At 36.8% G+C, this 17,500-nt stretch overlaps 1 protein-coding gene across 1 annotated transcript in view; it reads left to right on the plus strand.

The window, feature by feature from the left end:
- Positions 1 to 17,500, plus strand: part of LOC128642587 (uncharacterized) — a 177,076-nt gene that overhangs the window by 11,928 nt on the left and 147,648 nt on the right. The gene's annotated exons all lie outside the window — the stretch shown is intronic.

Below are 17,500 nucleotides of genomic sequence, written 5' to 3' on the forward strand. Positions count from 1 at the left end.
CAGCGGCTTAACTGGTCTGTTGCTTCTGAGGCGGCGGACATCAATCCACCCAACCTCATATGATTGGGCTGATTGACACCCCCTGCTAGCAGCCGCGAATCTGCAGGGGGCGGCATTGCACAAGCTGTTGACTATAAGTGCTTGTGCAATGTTAAATGCCGACGGCGTATGCTGTCGGCATTCAGCGATGTCTGTCGGACATGATACGCTACAGCCAATGATAATTCAGCCCCTATATATACCTGCTGCTTCTAATGAACTAACTAGACATGTCCAGCTCAGAAGCGTTAATCACATGAATTTGACAGGGCAGCAACTAAACTTGATAAAAAAATATTTTATACTAAATTAAAGCTTAAAGGAAATGTACACAGCGTATTTTCCGGGATAGTTAAAGGGATATGAAACCGAAAAATTGTCTTGTGATTAAGACAGAGCATATCATTTTAAAAAAAGATTCCAATTTACTTCTATTATCAAATTTGCTTAGATCTCATGATATGCTTTGCTGAAGAGACACCTAGGTAGGCATCAGGCGCACTACATGACAGAAAATAGTTCTGCCATCTAGTGCTCTTGCAAATGGATAGCATTCTTGCAAAACTGCTGCCATAAAGTGCTCCAGAATGTTTTTTTGCGGTTGTTATCTAATAAAGCCAATTAAGGACATATATGTTGCAGGGTTAGCCTTGAGAAGACAACGGGTACATTTCAAGTTCTGAGAATGAGAAATTGCTCAATTGTCAGAGCTAAATGACATGAAAAGGGTACAAAATAAATAATAAAATTATATTGCAAAGTTGTTTTATTACACATAACTAAATATTTTATATAAAAACCTCAGGGTGTTTACTGTCCCTTTAAGTGATAGAGTGGTATTTGTTACTCACTAGAACATCTCACACACTAACTAATGTATATTGTGTTCCATTATGAATTTAATATAAAAGTAAAGCAGGTAGAGGACTCGTGTATAGCGGCAAAAGCAAAAAGTAATGACATTTTTTATCAAGATGATATTAATCTCTCTCCGTTTCCTAGAAATGTTTTGAGGCAGATTTTAACGTATTGTAACTTAAAGGGACAGTCTAGTTTACAATTAAACTTTCATGATTCAATAGGGCATGCAATTTTAAACAACTTTCCAATTTACTTTTATCATCAAATTTGCTTTGCTCTCTGTATTCTTTGTTGAAAGCTAAACCTATGTAGGCTCATATGCTAATTTCTAAGACGTTCAAGACTACCTCTTATCTCAGTGCATTTTGCCAGTTTTTGACAGACACTGCTAGTTCATGTGTGTCATATAGATAACATTGTGCTCACTCCCTTGGAGTCATTTAAGAGCCAGCACTGATTGGCTAAAATGCAAGTCTGTCAATAGCACTAAGTTAAGGGGGCAGTCTGCAGAGGCTTAGATACAAGGTAATCACAGAGGTAAAAAGTATATTAATATAACTGTGTTGGTTGTGCAAAACTGGGGAATGGGTAATAAAGGGATTATCTATCTTTTTAAACAATAACAATTCTGCAGTAGACTGTCCCTTTAAGCCAGTAAAAAGTGGGGAATATTTTAGAAGCTTCACATAGCAAATATGGAAAAATCAACTTACAATTCACACCTATACTTTTTTTTCTTACCGAATGTAGAATTTGTATTGATGCAGTAGAGCAGGTTACATATCGTCTATCCATCCTCACGTCCAAGTAAACATTTCCATGTAACGCCTGAATACACGAAGGGAGAAGTTACCATACACTCTTGATTTACTATTGAAATGTCTTGTGGAAAACAATGCAGTTCTAATCTTCCAAATTAGAATGTGGCATTTGAAATGATAGGATTTTTCAAAACGTGGCAGTCGTGTTTATCCTTTGGTTGCCACACTATGCCCTGGCAGCAAAGGTGTTCATCATTAACCACATACTTTAAAGTGTAAACATTTTAATTGCAGAAAAAAATCTGGTCTAGAGTGTCGTGTAGACAAAACTTCAGTAAGATACCTGTATTCATTACGTTAGTTTTTTCTTAAGGAGACATTCTAAAACAGATCTGACATTCTCTAAATTGTTAAAGCATCCATTTTGCATTACTGATCCTAGATAGCTATGTGTTTAACCTCTGCATTGCAGCCCTGAGTAAGACATAGCACTAGCAGATGAGAAAATCAGCAGTCTCAGATAGCTGTCAGTCACCAATCATTTCCTTTTTGGGAGCTGAAACGCTTGCAACTACCAAGTGGAGCTTTACCTCTGTGTTTAACACCTCAATAGAGGTTAAACACATAGTAACATTAACATCAGCAATGGTAAAATGTCAATAATTTATACATTTAAATGTAAAATCCCTTATTTATTATGGTCAGAATGTTTGCTGCAAAAAAACATATTGTAATTACCCTAATTAAATATTTAACCACTGAAAAGTTGTTATTAATGTCAAATAATTAGAGCAGATTCTCTCATAATGATTTATCGTATATCACCTACATCAAATTGAACCTTAAAATTACTGGCAATGGAATCCAAAGGTTTAAAGGAACATCAAAGGGACAGTCTAGATAAAATTAAACTTGTGATTTAGATAGGGCATGCAATTTTAAACAACTTTCCAATTTACTTTTTGTAATTAAATTTGCTTTGTTCGTTTGGTATTCTTTGTTGAAAGCTAAACCTAGGTAGGCTCATATGCTAATTTCTAAGCCCCTGGAGTATGCCTCTTATCTCAGTGCATTTTGACAGTTTTTCACAGCAAGACAGTGCTAGTTCATGTGAGCCATATATATAACATTGTACTCACTCCCGCTGAGTTATTTATGAGTCAGCACTGAATAGCTAAAATGCAAGTCTGACAAAAGCACTGAGATAAGGGGCAGTCTGTAGAGGCTTAGATACAAGGTAATCACAGAGGTAAATAGTATATTAATATAACAGTGTTGGTTATGCAAAACCAGGGAATGGGTAATAAAGGGATTATTTATCTTTTTAAACAATAAACATTCTGGAGTAGACTGTCCCTTTAAGTACAACAGAAATTGTATAATTGAGAACTATATCATAAAAAGACAATGCAACAGAAAAGAACTAATTTGAATTTCAAATAAGCTGATGGCCAATAGATCCATTTCCCTCCCCCTGTACCATGTGACTACCATCAGCCAATCACAAATCGCATATGCATATATCATGTGCTCTCTTGCACATGCCCAGTAGGAGTTGTTGCCTCAGAATGTGTGCATATAAAAAGATAATGAAATTGGAAAGTTTTTTTTTTAATTGTATGTTGTATTGAATCATGAAGGCTGAAGGTTAACTTTAGTCTCCCTTTAATGCAATTGCAGAATAACAAAAGAAAATGAGTTGGCTTAGGATAACAAATATACTGCAGCCTACTACCATCAAGTACTGTTATTATATTTGTGATACATTTAATCACCAGGAAGAACAAAACCTCTTCAGAATGCCTCAGTTCCTTCTCACATATTTCAATGTCCTGTATTCTAATGGTCACATCACATGTTGCTACTCATTGCCATAATCACATTTCACTATCAAAACATTTGTTCTTTGTCAGACTGACACAGAAGCTTTTATTAGGATTTCTTTCTATAAAGTAGGTTTTGATTTGGAAGACTGGTGGTCCATTTTGTTTCATTACTTTTGTCTAATTAAAGGGACATGAAGCTTAAAGGGACACTCAAGTCAAAATTAAACTTTCATGATTCAGATAGAGCAGAAATTTAAAAAAAACTTTCCAATTTACTTCCAATAACTAAATGTGCACAGTCTTTTTATATTTACACTTTTTGAGTCACCAGCTCCTACTGAGCATGTGCAAGAATTCACAGAATAAGCGAATATGCATTTGTGATTGGCTGATGGCTGTCACATGGTACAGGGGGAGTGGAAATAAACATAACTGAAATTTGTAAGAAAAAAATCTACTACTGATTTGACGTTCAGACTAAGTGCTATTTGCATTGTATTTTTATCATGCATTTGTTTATTATGCACATTTCATGTATTTACTGGTCCTTTAACTTTTTTATCTCATGATTTAAATAGAGAATATAATTTTAAACAACTTTCCAATTTAATTCTATCATCAAATTTGTTTCATTCTCTTAGTATCATTTCTTGAAGGAGCAGCAAAGTTCTACTGGGAGCTAGCTGAACACATAGGGAGAGCAATTGACAAAAGGCATATATGTACAGCCACCAATAAGCAGCTAGTTCTCAGTAGTGCATTTCTGCCCCTAAGGTATTCTTTTCAACAAAAGATACCAAGAAAATTAAGCAAATTAGATAAAAGAAGTAAATTAAAAAGTTGTTTAAACATTCATGCTCTATCTAATAGAAGTTTAGCTTTAATGTCCCTTTAAACAGCAGCAGTTAGGGCATTAAACTATTTTATGCATGAAAAATAAGCTGTTTACAACTGGAACAAGAAATGCATGTTCATGCACAACAAATACTCAAGTATCAGTTGTTCATTGGCTGGCTGATTGCCCCATTTTTCATTGGCTCTCAAGCAGCCACACATGATATTGATTCTTAGAGATTAAATTAAGCCATATTGCTGCTGCAGACCGTTTGAATAGATGAGGGGGCTGTGATTGGATGCCTGGTAGGGCTGGCAGGGTGCCAAAAGGAAGCCGTAGACTGCTGTTACATTTGCGGTTTGTCTGTTCTCTAGCACCTGTTTGCACTGCGGTGTGGGCAGGTCCCGCTCCTGCACCTGTCTGGATTCTATACGCTTGGTTGCTCATGTATTGCTGTTAATCGAGCTCAGAAAATACAAACTAGTCTAAGTTGTAAATATGGGCGTCATATTGAAAGTATATAGGAGTTTGTTTTCTTTATATGTAAGAAGAACTGCATTTTTAAAATGAATACATCATAAGGATGGATTATATAAAATTGATATTTCTAAATTACACTATTAACTAAAATGTAGTGTATTGTGTTAAAGGGACAGTCTACTCCAGAATTTTTATGGTTTAAAAAGATATACAATTCCTTTATTTCCCATTCCCTAGTCACTTTTTTCCTCTGTGATTACCTTGTATCTAAGCCTCTGCAAACTGTTCCCTTATCTCAGTGCTTTTGACAGACTTGCATTTTAGCCAATCTAATAACTCCACGGGAGTGAGCACAATGTTATCTATGTGGTACACATGAACTAGCACTGTCTAGCCGTGAACAACTTTCAAAATGGACTGAGATAAAAGGCGGTCTTCAAGGGCTTAGAAATTTGCATATCAACCTACCTTGGTTTAGCTTTTAGCAAAGAATACAAAGAGAACAAAGCAAATTTGATGATAAAAGTAAATTGGAAAGTTATTTAAAATTGCACTCCCTATCTGAATCATTTACATTTAATTTTGACTAGCCTGTCCCTTTTAACAGTTCAACCAGAGGAACTGAAACAATTATGTAATGTTATTTTTTTAAATTTATTATTATTTTTACTGTGTTTAACAAAAAATGGTCTGATTTCATTTGTTTTATGTATTTAGGGGATATTATATACTTAATAAATTTAAAGGGTTATTAAAGAGTAAATAGAAGCTAGATATAATGATATATTTAAAGCAAACAATAACCTGAGAATAATATTGTTTTAAATTGTGTTAGATGTTTAAATATTGAATATATAAGTGTAAAGTGTTTATAAAGTACTTTGGAACCTATCTCTTCTCCTAAGGACAATTAGGGACAGATATAACAAAGGCAGTAAAAGAGAGTGTGCAAACAAGGCAGTAAAAGAGAGTGTGCAAACAAGGAAGTTTGGAATATACACTGTGTGCACAATTATAAGGCAAGTGAGTATTTTGACAAAATCATAATTTGTATGCATATAAGCAAGCTGTATAAACTTGAATGCTTATTGGATTTAATTCATATCAGGTGATGTGTATTTATGTAATGAGGGAGGGTGTGGCCTTAGGAGATCAACACCCTATATCAAGGTGTGCATAATTATTAGGTAGCTTCTTTTCCACAGGCAAAATGGGCCAGAAAAGAGATTTAACGGACTCTGAGAAGTAAAAAAATTGAATAACTATTTCAGAGGGATGCAGCACTCTTGAAATTGCTAAGATTTGGGGGCATGATCACAGAAACATCAAATGTTTTGTTGCAAATAGTCAACAGGGTTGCAAGAAACGTGTTGGAAAAAAAAAGACGCAAATTAAATGTCAAAGATTTGAGAAGAATCAAACGTGAAGCTACCAGGAACCCATTATCCTCCAGTGCTGTCATATTCCAGAACTGCAACCTACCTGGAGTACCCAGAAGTACAAGGTGTTTAGTGCTCAGAGACAAGGCCAAGGTAAGGAAGACTGAACCGACCACCACTGAATAAGACACCTAAGTTAAAACGTCAAGACTGGGCCAAGAAATATCTGAAGACAGATTTTTCAAAGGTTTTATGGACTGATGAGATGAGAGTGACTCTTGACGGACCAGATGGATGGGCCCGTGGCTGGATCAGTAACTGGCACAGAGCTAAACTTTGACTCAGACGTCATCAAGGTGTAGGTGGGGTACTGTTACATACATAGTAACATAGTAGATAAGGTTGAAAAAAGACCGAAGTCCAACGAGTTCAACCTATACAAATCTAAAATACTTACAAATAGTTCCAGTTAAGCTTAAAACCCCCCACTAAAAGGTGACCCATTTAATACTAACAATCATATCCATGAATTTTGTTTATATACAGAAATGTAACATAGAAACATAGAAACATAGATATTGACGGCAGATAAGAGCCATAGGCCCAGCAAGTCTGCCCCACCTTACCTAACAGTATAAACTTATCTAGTTCGTAGGATAGCCCTATGCTTGTCCCATGCATTTTTAAAGTCCCCCACAGTGTTTGTTGCTACTACCTCTTGAGGAAGTTTATTCCATAAATCAATCGCTCTTTCTGTAAAGAAGTGCTTCCTCAAATTACTCCTGAATCTACTACCCTTTAGCTTGAGCTCATGACCCCTTGTTCTTGAATTTTCCATTTTATGTAAAAATAGTATCCAGACTATTTTTAAATGACTATTTTTAAATGTATCTAGGGTACTGGCATTCACTACCTCCTTTGGTAATGAGTTCCACAATTTCATTGCTCTTATAGTGAAAAAACATTTCCGTTGCAGGAAATTAAATCTCCTTTCCAACAACCTTAAATTGTGACTTCTTGTCAGAAACAATTTTCTTGGAATAAACAGAGCTTCTGCCATCTCTGTATATGGGCCTTGAATATATTTATATAAAGTAATCATGTCACCTCTCAAGCGCCTTTTTTCTAAGGAAAACAGACCCAGTTTGGCTAGCCTCTCCTCATAGGTTAAATTCGCCAATTCCCTTATTAGCTTTGTGGCACTTCTCTGAACTTTTTCTAGTTCTGCAATATCTTTTTTTGCGATCAGTCCCCAGACCTGCACTTTTGTTATGGGCTGGTATTATTAAAGATGAGCTAGTTGGACCTTTTCGGGTTGACATGGACTTCAAATCAACTCCCAAACCTACTGCCAGTTTTAGAAGACACTTTCTTTAAGCAGTGGTACAGGAAAAAGTCTGCATCTTTCAAGACCATGATATTTATGCAAGGCAATGCTCTATTGCATGCATCAAAGTATTCCACTGCGTGGCTAGCCAGTAAAGGCCTTAAAGATGAAAGAATGACAAGGCCCCCTTCCTCACCTGACCTAAACCCTATTGAGAACTTGTGGGCCCTTCTTAAATGGGAAATTTACGGTGAAGGAAAACAGAACACCTCTATGAACAGTGTCTGGGAGGCTGTGGTTGCTGCTGCACAAAAAGTTGATCGTCAACAGTTCAAGAAACTGACAGACTCCATGAATGGAACATGGAAGGCTTATGACTGTTATTGAAAAGAAGGGTGGCTATATTGGTCACTGATTTTTTTGGGGGAAATAACAGAAATGTTTATTTGTAAATTTTGAGTTGTTTGTTTATTATTCTCACTTTAACAGATGAAAATAAACAAGTGCGATGGGAAAATGTTTGTTTTTCATTTAGTTGCATAATAATTGTGCACACGTAGATATTCTCCTAAGAAAGCCAAACCCTCACTTTTACTTTCTGAAATATTCAGGTTTGAGGTTTATTAACATTTTGGATTGACCGAGAGCACTGTAGTTGCTCAATAATGAAATTAATCCTCAAAAATACAACTTGCCTATTAATTGTACACACAGTGTAGGAATGTTTCCACACAACATTGTTTGCACATTCTCTTTTATTGACTGTTTTATATTTGTCCTGAATTGTCCTCAGCAGAAGTGATAGATAAGGGAAAACCTAGCTTCCAATATGCCAGAGTCAATTACTTTATAAAAACTCAGTACAACTGAGAAAACCAACAATTTTCAAAGTTCATATAACAAGAAAAGCTAGTGTAGGACCTCCTTTGTCGGAAACACTCCTAAGGGGGTAATGACCTTAGGAGCAGTGTATGTATTTTGCAACTGTGAGGGACACATCTACCATAAGGATGCTAGATAGTGTCAATGGGGTAGATTTAACAAGCAGCGAATGCTGCTTTCTACGCCTATCGTTGCTTTTGCGCTAGAATTGGAAGTTAAGACTCCACCTTTTAGGTGGTGGACTGAAATCATCCTGATCCTATACAATCGGGATGATTGACAGCCACTGCTAGCGGCCGATTGGCTGCCGGTGAGCAGGGGGCGGTATTGCGCATGCATTTCACTAGAAATGCTTGTGCATTGTTAAATGCTGTAAGCATTTAGCGATGTCGGGCAAGCATGATTCGCTAGAGCGAATAATGTCCGCCTGGCACTACAATGGCTCAAGTAGCGCTAGTTAAACCAATCTTGTTAAGTCTGGAGAAAGCAATTTTCAAATTCCCATGTCCACGCACGCTGAAGGACTCGATGGCCCTGGTCATTAAGGTTTCTAGTTTATATATTTTTCACCTCACCTAGGCGGTTGGTTGAGGCCCAGACAGCAGGGGGTCAGGGACAACCATTAACAGGGGGTCTGGGCCTAGGGGTGCCCTCACTTGGATATGCAAAGGGCCGAACAGCTCAGAAATTTAAACCTCTGCCAAGGGTGTTGAAGTCAGGCTCCCGATCTGTGCCAGCGTGTCTGAGCCCCCGACCATCTAGGCATGGGATAGTTATATTAGGGCCTGATTGTCGCCACTTAAGTTTATATAATTATAAAAAGTTCTGCCTGACGCAGGGTGTTTTCTACCCCCAATTTTGTGTCTGTTTATTTGCTATTATAGTCAATGAGAGGTAAAAGGATAGGAGTTTTTAGGTTCATATACTGCAAGTGAATAAAAAACAAAAGTAAATTGCAGAGTTTTTTCTTTTTCTTTAGGCAATTAAAGGGATATTCCGGTCAAAATTTTAATTCTCATAGATGAATTACATCTTTGAATAGAAACATATGTGCAATATAAATGTATTGGCAAAAATGGTTCTAGTAAAAGTTAACACTGTTTTAGTGTTAGCATTTTTCTCTGCATGTGCATGTGAAGCATAGCTAGATATTCTCTGTGTATCAGCATTTTAAAGGGATACTGAGCCCATTTTGTTCTTTTATGATAGAGCATGCAATTTTAATCAACTTTCCAATTTACTTGTATTATCTTTATTTTAAAAAGCAGGAATGTAAGCTTACAAGCCGGCCCATCTTTGGTTCAGCAGCTGGATAGCACTTGTTGATTGGTGGTTAGCCACCAATCAGAAAGCGCTACCCAATGTGCTGAACCAAAAATGGTCCGGCTGCTAAGTTTAGATTCCTGCTTTTTAAAATAAGTATAGCTAGAGAACGAAGAGAATTTGATAATAGGAGTAAATTAGAAAGTTGTTTAAAAATGCTGCTCTATCTGAATCACGAAATATAAAATTTGGGTTTCTTACCCCTTTAAGTATTGCAGCTGCTCAGAGCACCAGTGGGGCTTGCATGATTACCATATGGTACATGCACCGCATGATGTTAGCAATTAACAAATTGAGTCATTATCATATGGTACATGCACCTTAGGCTGTCTGAGCATGTGCTGTGTTTAAAATGCTGGTGCACGGTGCATACTTAAATACACTTTTGAAACAGCTATAGCTTTTATTAGAAGCATTTTGCTAATACATGTTTATTACAAAAAATGTTGTATTCAAAACTGAATTGCATCTATCTGGATTACAATTTTAGCTGGAATGTCCCTTTAAACCTGTTTAATGTCCTTTTAAAACTTGCGGAAGATGAAATGCCCCATATCAGAGGACCTCATTGGTCTTTTAATTGGGAGGCTAGTTGTGTGATGTGCCAGTGGGCAGAGCTGTTTGCCTCAGTACAGGAGTGGGGATAGAAGGGAGCCGCAACACTCCCAGAGCGCACCAAACATTCATGGGGAAACTGACACATAAACAGTTAATTTAAAGGGACATGAAACCCAAAAATCTTCATTCATGATTCAAATAAAGCATGCAATTTCAAACAACTTTACAATATGCTTCTATTATCTAATTTGTTTCGTTCTCTTGGTATCTATTGCTGAAAAGCATATCTAGATAGGAGGTAGCTGCTGATTGGTGACTGCACATATACGCCTCTTGTGATTGACTTACTGATGTGTTCAGCTTGCTCCCAGTAGTTCATTGCTGCACATTCATAATGAAGAAAAATTTATATAGAAAGTTGTTTACAACTTGTCATAGGACAGGGAGGAGCCTTCTTACGTTGGTGCCGGGTGTCCTCTCGGCCTCCTCGCCTTCCCGGTATGGCGGCCGTGCGCAAGTTCACGTGTGCACGTGCACTAGTACCTGCACTTGTAAATTTGCGGGTGCCGGGGCGCACATGTGCGTGCATGATGGGAGCACGCATCACATTCAGGGCGACGGATAAGCGCAGGGAGGGTCTAGAGGACACACCCTCCTTTAGCAGAGGTTTTATTGGTCGCCTGATGCTCCCTGGTTGTCAGGGTGATGAGGGTGTTCCTGGTCCTTGCAGGCTTTATAAGCCAGGCACTTCCCCTAACCCAGTGCTAGGTTATTCTGCCTGTTTTCAGAGACCAAGCTTTGTTTCCTGATACCTCTTTTTGAGTCCCTTTTTTCCCACTTCAAATATTTTTTGTACTTCTACCTGCCCTGACTACGGGATTGTCTGAGCACTCTTACTCTATTATCTGTTTCTGTGCCACTGCGTTTCAGTCCCAAATAATAGGAGGAGATAGTCTCCCTCCTGACACAACTGTATGCTCTATTGGAATCATGAGAGAAAAAATGTGAGTTTCATGTCCCTTTAACACAGATTCTCACACCTTGCCACAAACCTGCCAACCAGTTGTCATAGTGACCCAATGTGGGCATAATGGGCCTGAAACACACATACCAATAATATAACCACACATACCAATAATATAACAAATTTGCAACCCCAAAGGGATCTATATACAGTAAAGTTCAATGTTAGTGCACTCACATAACCAATTTATACAACTACCAGTGTACCAAATATGTACATTGTGTAAGTGCCAGAAACACACATCATTTACATATCTCAGGTATTTAATTGTGGTAAATGATTTGTGAAATTTAGTTTTTTTTAATAAAAATATATATATAACCTTGGGCTTGGACTCCTGTTTAGTTCCAACAACAAGATAAAAAATATTTGAATTTAAAGAAGGTCATACCTAAAGGGACACTAAACACAAAAAATTTTCTTTCGTGATTCAGATAGAGCATGCAATTTTAAGCAACTTTCTAATTTACTCCTATTATCAAATTTTCTTCATTCTCCTGCTATCTTTATTTGAAAAAGAAGGTGTCTAAGCTAAGGAACCAGACACATTTTGGTTCAGTACCCTGGACAGCACTTGTTTAATGGTGCTGTTCAATCAGCAAGAACACCACAGGGTGTGAACTAAAAATGGCCCGGCTTCGAAACTTACATTTTTGCTTTTCAAATCAAGATAGCAAGAGAATGAAGAAAAATTGATAATAGGAGTAAATTACAAAGTTGCTTAAAATTGCATGCTCTACCTGAATCATGAAAAATAAATTTGGTTTCAGTGTCCCTTTAAGTGCCTTTTTTTAAATCAGTAAAACAGGCATGGATAATGAGTTGTAAAGTACCAGCATGAATTTCTGGTTTAACATTGCCTGGCTGCAAACCGGTTTTTAGAAAACTATTGCTAAAAAAAACTATTTGTAGTTAAACGTGCTGGCGCCTTAGCATGTAAATAATGATTAGAGGCTTTATTCTTGTATATACTGAGTTAGTACAATTCTGCCCAGTTCCACATTAAGCAACAGGTATGCAACCTGCAGTTACACACATCAGGCAAAGTATTGCAGATGATTAATAATAATACCAAGGATAACTGTATGTAACCTATAGTATCCAACACTGGGAGGCTGAGGGTGGAGTCATTGCAATATGGAGAAGTTTCAGATGGTCTAATGGTGACTTAATGTTCTGTGTGCAGAGCAGGATGTTATGTGGGTGTGATCTGGTTCTGTGGGGGCGTGGTTACTTGCTTCCTGGTTTTACTGTGCGACAACTGGTTTATTTACAGTTTCACTGCCAGCAACTGGAACATTGATAGGTTACAGAATGCGGCAGGGAGGGAAAGCAAGATGTTGGGAAAATGCAGGACAATTTGTGTTCTGTGACTATCTGGAAATAAAATATAAATGTTCATGGTGTATCTTATGCATATGTCCCAGTAAAGCTCTGAGAACACTTGGGGTTTAACTTAAAAAACTCTTAAGGTTTTACTGGAGTACAATTAGGGCTGTACATGCAAAAATCTCTGGACTTTACAGGAGAACAATCAGGGTTTTACCAGCGAAAACTCAGGGATTTACTGGAGAACAATTAGGGCTTTACCTTTAGAACAATTAGGGCTTTACCTTTAGAACAATTAGGGCTTTACTAGAGAAAACTCAGGGCTTCACTGGAGAACAATTAAGGATTTCCTAGTGAAAACTCAGGGCTTTACTGGAGAATTAAGGATTTCCTAGTGAAAACTCAGGGCTTTACTGGAGAATTAAGGATTTCCTAGTGAAAACTCAGGGCTTTACTGGAGAACAATTAAGGATTTACTAGTGAAAACTCAGGGCTTTACTGGAGAACAATTACAGATTTACTAGTGAAAACTCAGGGCTTTACTGGAGAACAATTAAGAATTTACTAGTGAAAACTCAGGGCTTTACTGGAGAACAATTAAGGATTTACTAGTGAAAACACAGGGCTTTACTGGAGAACAATTAAGGATTTCCTAGTGAAAACTCAGGGCTTTACTGGAGAACAATTAAGGATTTACTTAGTGAAAACTCAGGGCTTTACTGGAGAATTAAGGATTTACTAGTGAAAACTCTGGGCTTTACTGGAGAACAATTAAGGATTTCCTAGGGAAAACTCAGTGCTTTATTGGAGTACAATTAAGGATTTCCTAGTGAAAACTCTGGGCTTTTCTGGAGAACAATTAAGGATTTACTAGTGAAAACTCAGGGCTTTACTGGAGAACAATTAAGGATTTACTAGTGAAAACACAGGGCTTTACTGGAGAACAATTAAGGATTTCCTAGTGAAAACTCAGGACTTTACTGGAGAACAATTAAGGATTTCCTAGTGAAAACTCAGGGCTTTACTGGAGAACAATTAAGGATTTCCTAGTGAAAACTCTGGGCTTTACTGGAGAACAATTAAGGATTTCCTAGTGAAAACTCAGGGCTTTACTAGAGAACAATTAAGGATTTACTAGTGAAAACTCAGGGCTTTACTGGAGAATTAAGGATTTACTAGTGAAAACTCTGGGCTTTATTGGAGTACAATTAAGGATTTCCTAGTGAAAACACAGGGCTTTACTGGAGAACAATTAAGGATTTCCTAGTGAAAACTCAGGGCTTTACAGGAGAACAATTAAGGATTTCCTAGTGAAAACTCAGGGCTTTACAGGAAAACAATTAAGGATTTCCTAGTGAAAACTCAGGGCTTTACTGGAGAACAATTAAGGAGTTCCTAGTGAAAACTCTAGGCTTTACAGGAGAACAATTAAGGATTTCCTAGAGAAAACTCAGGGCTTTACTGGAGAACAATTAAGGATTTCCTAGTGAAAACTCAGGGCTTTACTGGAGAACAATTAAGGATTTCCTAGTGAAAACTCAGGGCTTTACTGGAGAATTAAGGATTTCCTAGTGAAAACTCTGGGCTTTACGGGAGAACAATTAAGGATTTCCTAGAGAAAACTCAGGGCTTTACTGGAGAACAATTAAGGATTTCCTAGTGAAAACTCAGGGCTTTACTGGAGAAAAATTAAGGATTTACTAATGAAAACTCTGGGCTTTACTGGAGAACAATTAAGGATTTCCTAGTGAAAACTCTGGGCTTTACTGGAGAACAATTAAGGATTTACTAATGAAAACTCTGGGCTTTACTGGAGAACAATTAAGGATTTCCTAGTGAAAACTCAGGGGTTTACTGGAGTACAATTAAGGATTTCCTAGTGAAAACTCAGGGCTTTACTGGAGAACAATTAGGGCTTTATTAGTGAAAATGTGGGGCGTCAATGCCCCTGGTGGTAATTAATACCTCTTGTTGCCTTCTGTTTTCTCACCCGCATTTCTTTTATTTAATTCTCCCTCACTCATCTTTCTCATGTTTTTAGCATTCTCGCTGCTTACTCCCCTTGCACCCACTGTATCCCATGTTTAAATATATTTTTACTTCCCATTTTTCTTTCCTCAGTGTGTTCTACCTCAATCTATTCTTGTTAATCGCCTTTTCTCTCTACCCGCTGTTGGCATATATACCAGGTGCTTTGTCTCTATCACTAACCCCATCCTCCCGTATAATCTTACAAGTCTTTTTTCTATTATTATTTTCGCTTTGTTTTTTTCTTCTTCATTTCCATGACAGCACCAGACAGACACCTGGCACAAAACCCTTATAATTATTTTCTATATGCTTTCTAATAAAAACCACAGATTTTTTATTTTTTTTGTAGAAAGCAACAGTGCAGATCTACGCATGTGCAAATTCAAACATAAAATATACACCAATATACAGTCTTTGTAGAAATAAAATAGCGTGCATATTTTTGCGTATCTCGTTACATCACAAAATTTGCTGGCATAATAAAAGAATTGCATAAGCGATTAAATGCCCTATCCTCCTGCCGTGGTTTAAAATACTAATAAAATAACAATATATTTATTTAAGATAAACTTACAATTCTTCTACACCTAAGTAATAACCAGACTTCAAACCAGAGTGGGAGAAAGACCTGAGGGTCGCATTTATAATAAAACACAAGAACACAACAGCAACATCATCATAAACAAAATTATGTCTATTTCCCACTCCTGCATCATGTGACAGACATCAGCCAATCACAAATGCATATACATATATTAAGTGAATTCTTGCACATGCTCAGGAGGGGCTGGCAACTCCAAAAATGTAAATATAAAAAGGACTGTGCACAATTTGTTAAAGGACCAGTAAACACAGCAGATTTGCATAATCAACAAATGCAAGATAACAAGATAATACAATAGCATTTACTCTGAATTTCAAATGAGTAGTAGATTCTTTTCTAACACATTTTAAAGTTATGTATATTTCCACTCCCCCTGTACCATGTGATAGCAATCAGCCAATCACAAATGCATATACGTATAGTCTGAGTTCTTGCACATGCTCAGTAGGAGCTGGTGACTCAAAAAAGTGTAAATATAAAAGACTGTGCACATTTTTTTTTATGGAAGTAAATTGGAAAGTTGTTTAAAATTACATGTTCTTCTAATAGAGTAACAAGGTAAAATTGGAACTTTCTTTTATATGACTGTATTCTTTTTTTATATATGATGTTAAAATATTGTGTCCTTTTTTCTCATTTGCTTTATTTTGAGTTTATGACCAGCAAAACGCGCTGCGAGGCGTAACGGAATCCTGTATGTGATATGATTTAATATGTTACAATGCGGGATATTGAATAAAGACAAATTAAAAAAAAAAAAAAAATACATGTTCTATCTGAATCATGAAAGTTTAATTTTGACTTGAGTGTCCCTGACTAGCTCTGAAGAATCTTTGAAAGTGTGCAAACCATATCACGTTTTTTCCATTCTGGGAGTTTGGCTATACAGCCGTTTGAAGATTTAATATGTCCTGATGAAGGCTCGAATAGGAGCGAAAAACGTCAACCATTCTTTATTGACGAACGAATAAAGTTATTGTATTTGAATTTACAAATCCTGAGAGTGCCCTTCTTGATACGGATCTACATAGTTACTCTTTGAGGATTGCACCCAGGTCTACTATACACCACCTAGGTTGGAGTGCTGGGCCACAGGCTAATGGATATATATATATATATATACATATAATGTTAGATCCAAATAATGCAGGATTTTGTTTTGAAAAGGGTTCCAAAAATTATTTATTCCTCTTATTCTAACAAATCAGCATGTCAACGTTTCGGCTGTACCCTCAGCCTTTTTCAAGACCACAAATTCAGTGCATACTATGTAAATATATATGTCAGAATAAAGTTTGAATCCTTTCAAAAAAATCCTGAGAATGTGGTTTCTTTGGTCATATTTTGCTGTTCTGTTAAAAGGACATTAAACACTAAATAAATGCTATATAGAATGATGCATTCAAAGAAAAGATTAGTCTGAGAAAAACATGAAGATGCATTTTTTTAAAGTTTCATTAGCTGTTTAAATATTGACAAAATAAGTGTAAAGTTTTATTGTCTATAAAACAATGGGAGCTGCCATGTTGTAACTTAGGTTACCTTCTCTGCCGTGGCCAATTAGAGACAGTTATAAATAGGTCACTAGAGTCTGTAGCCAATGGCTGTAAGGAATAACAGTGTTCTGCACTTCCATTTCTAAAAGGAACTGAAAAGCTCACAATTTCAGAATCGAATTACAGGAAAAGGGGGCAAAATAAATAATGAAAGTATAGTGGATTTATATACTGTATGTATATATATATAAATATATATATACATACATATACTGTATATATATATATATATATATATATATATATATATACACACACACTATCATTTATATTGCCATCTCAAAGTGTTTAATGTCCCTTTAAGATCAAAAGTGAATACTTATTGGCTGGCACTGGAATCTGCTAAAAAGGAAAAATTCATTACTGAATTGTGTAAATTTGAAGCCTTTCCCAGATGCAAATGTTTTAACCACATGAGCAAATCAATACAATGGGGTAGATTTATTAAGAGGTGAGTGGACATGATTCGCTGTAGCGAATCATGTCCACTCGACCTCGCTAAATGCCAACATTGCGCAAGCATTTATGGTGAAACTCTTATGCAATGCTGCCCACAGCTTACCGGCAGCCAATCGGGATGATTTCTTTCCGCCCCCTAAAAGGTGGCAGAGAAGTTAACGAACATCGGCCTTACAACCGTTGCTTCTTAGCTTAGGTTTCAGACGGATCTGAAACGATTGGGCTC

This window comes from Bombina bombina, chromosome 12 (genome assembly GCF_027579735.1).
Source record: "Bombina bombina isolate aBomBom1 chromosome 12, aBomBom1.pri, whole genome shotgun sequence".
Taxonomy (NCBI): domain Eukaryota; kingdom Metazoa; phylum Chordata; class Amphibia; order Anura; family Bombinatoridae; genus Bombina; species Bombina bombina.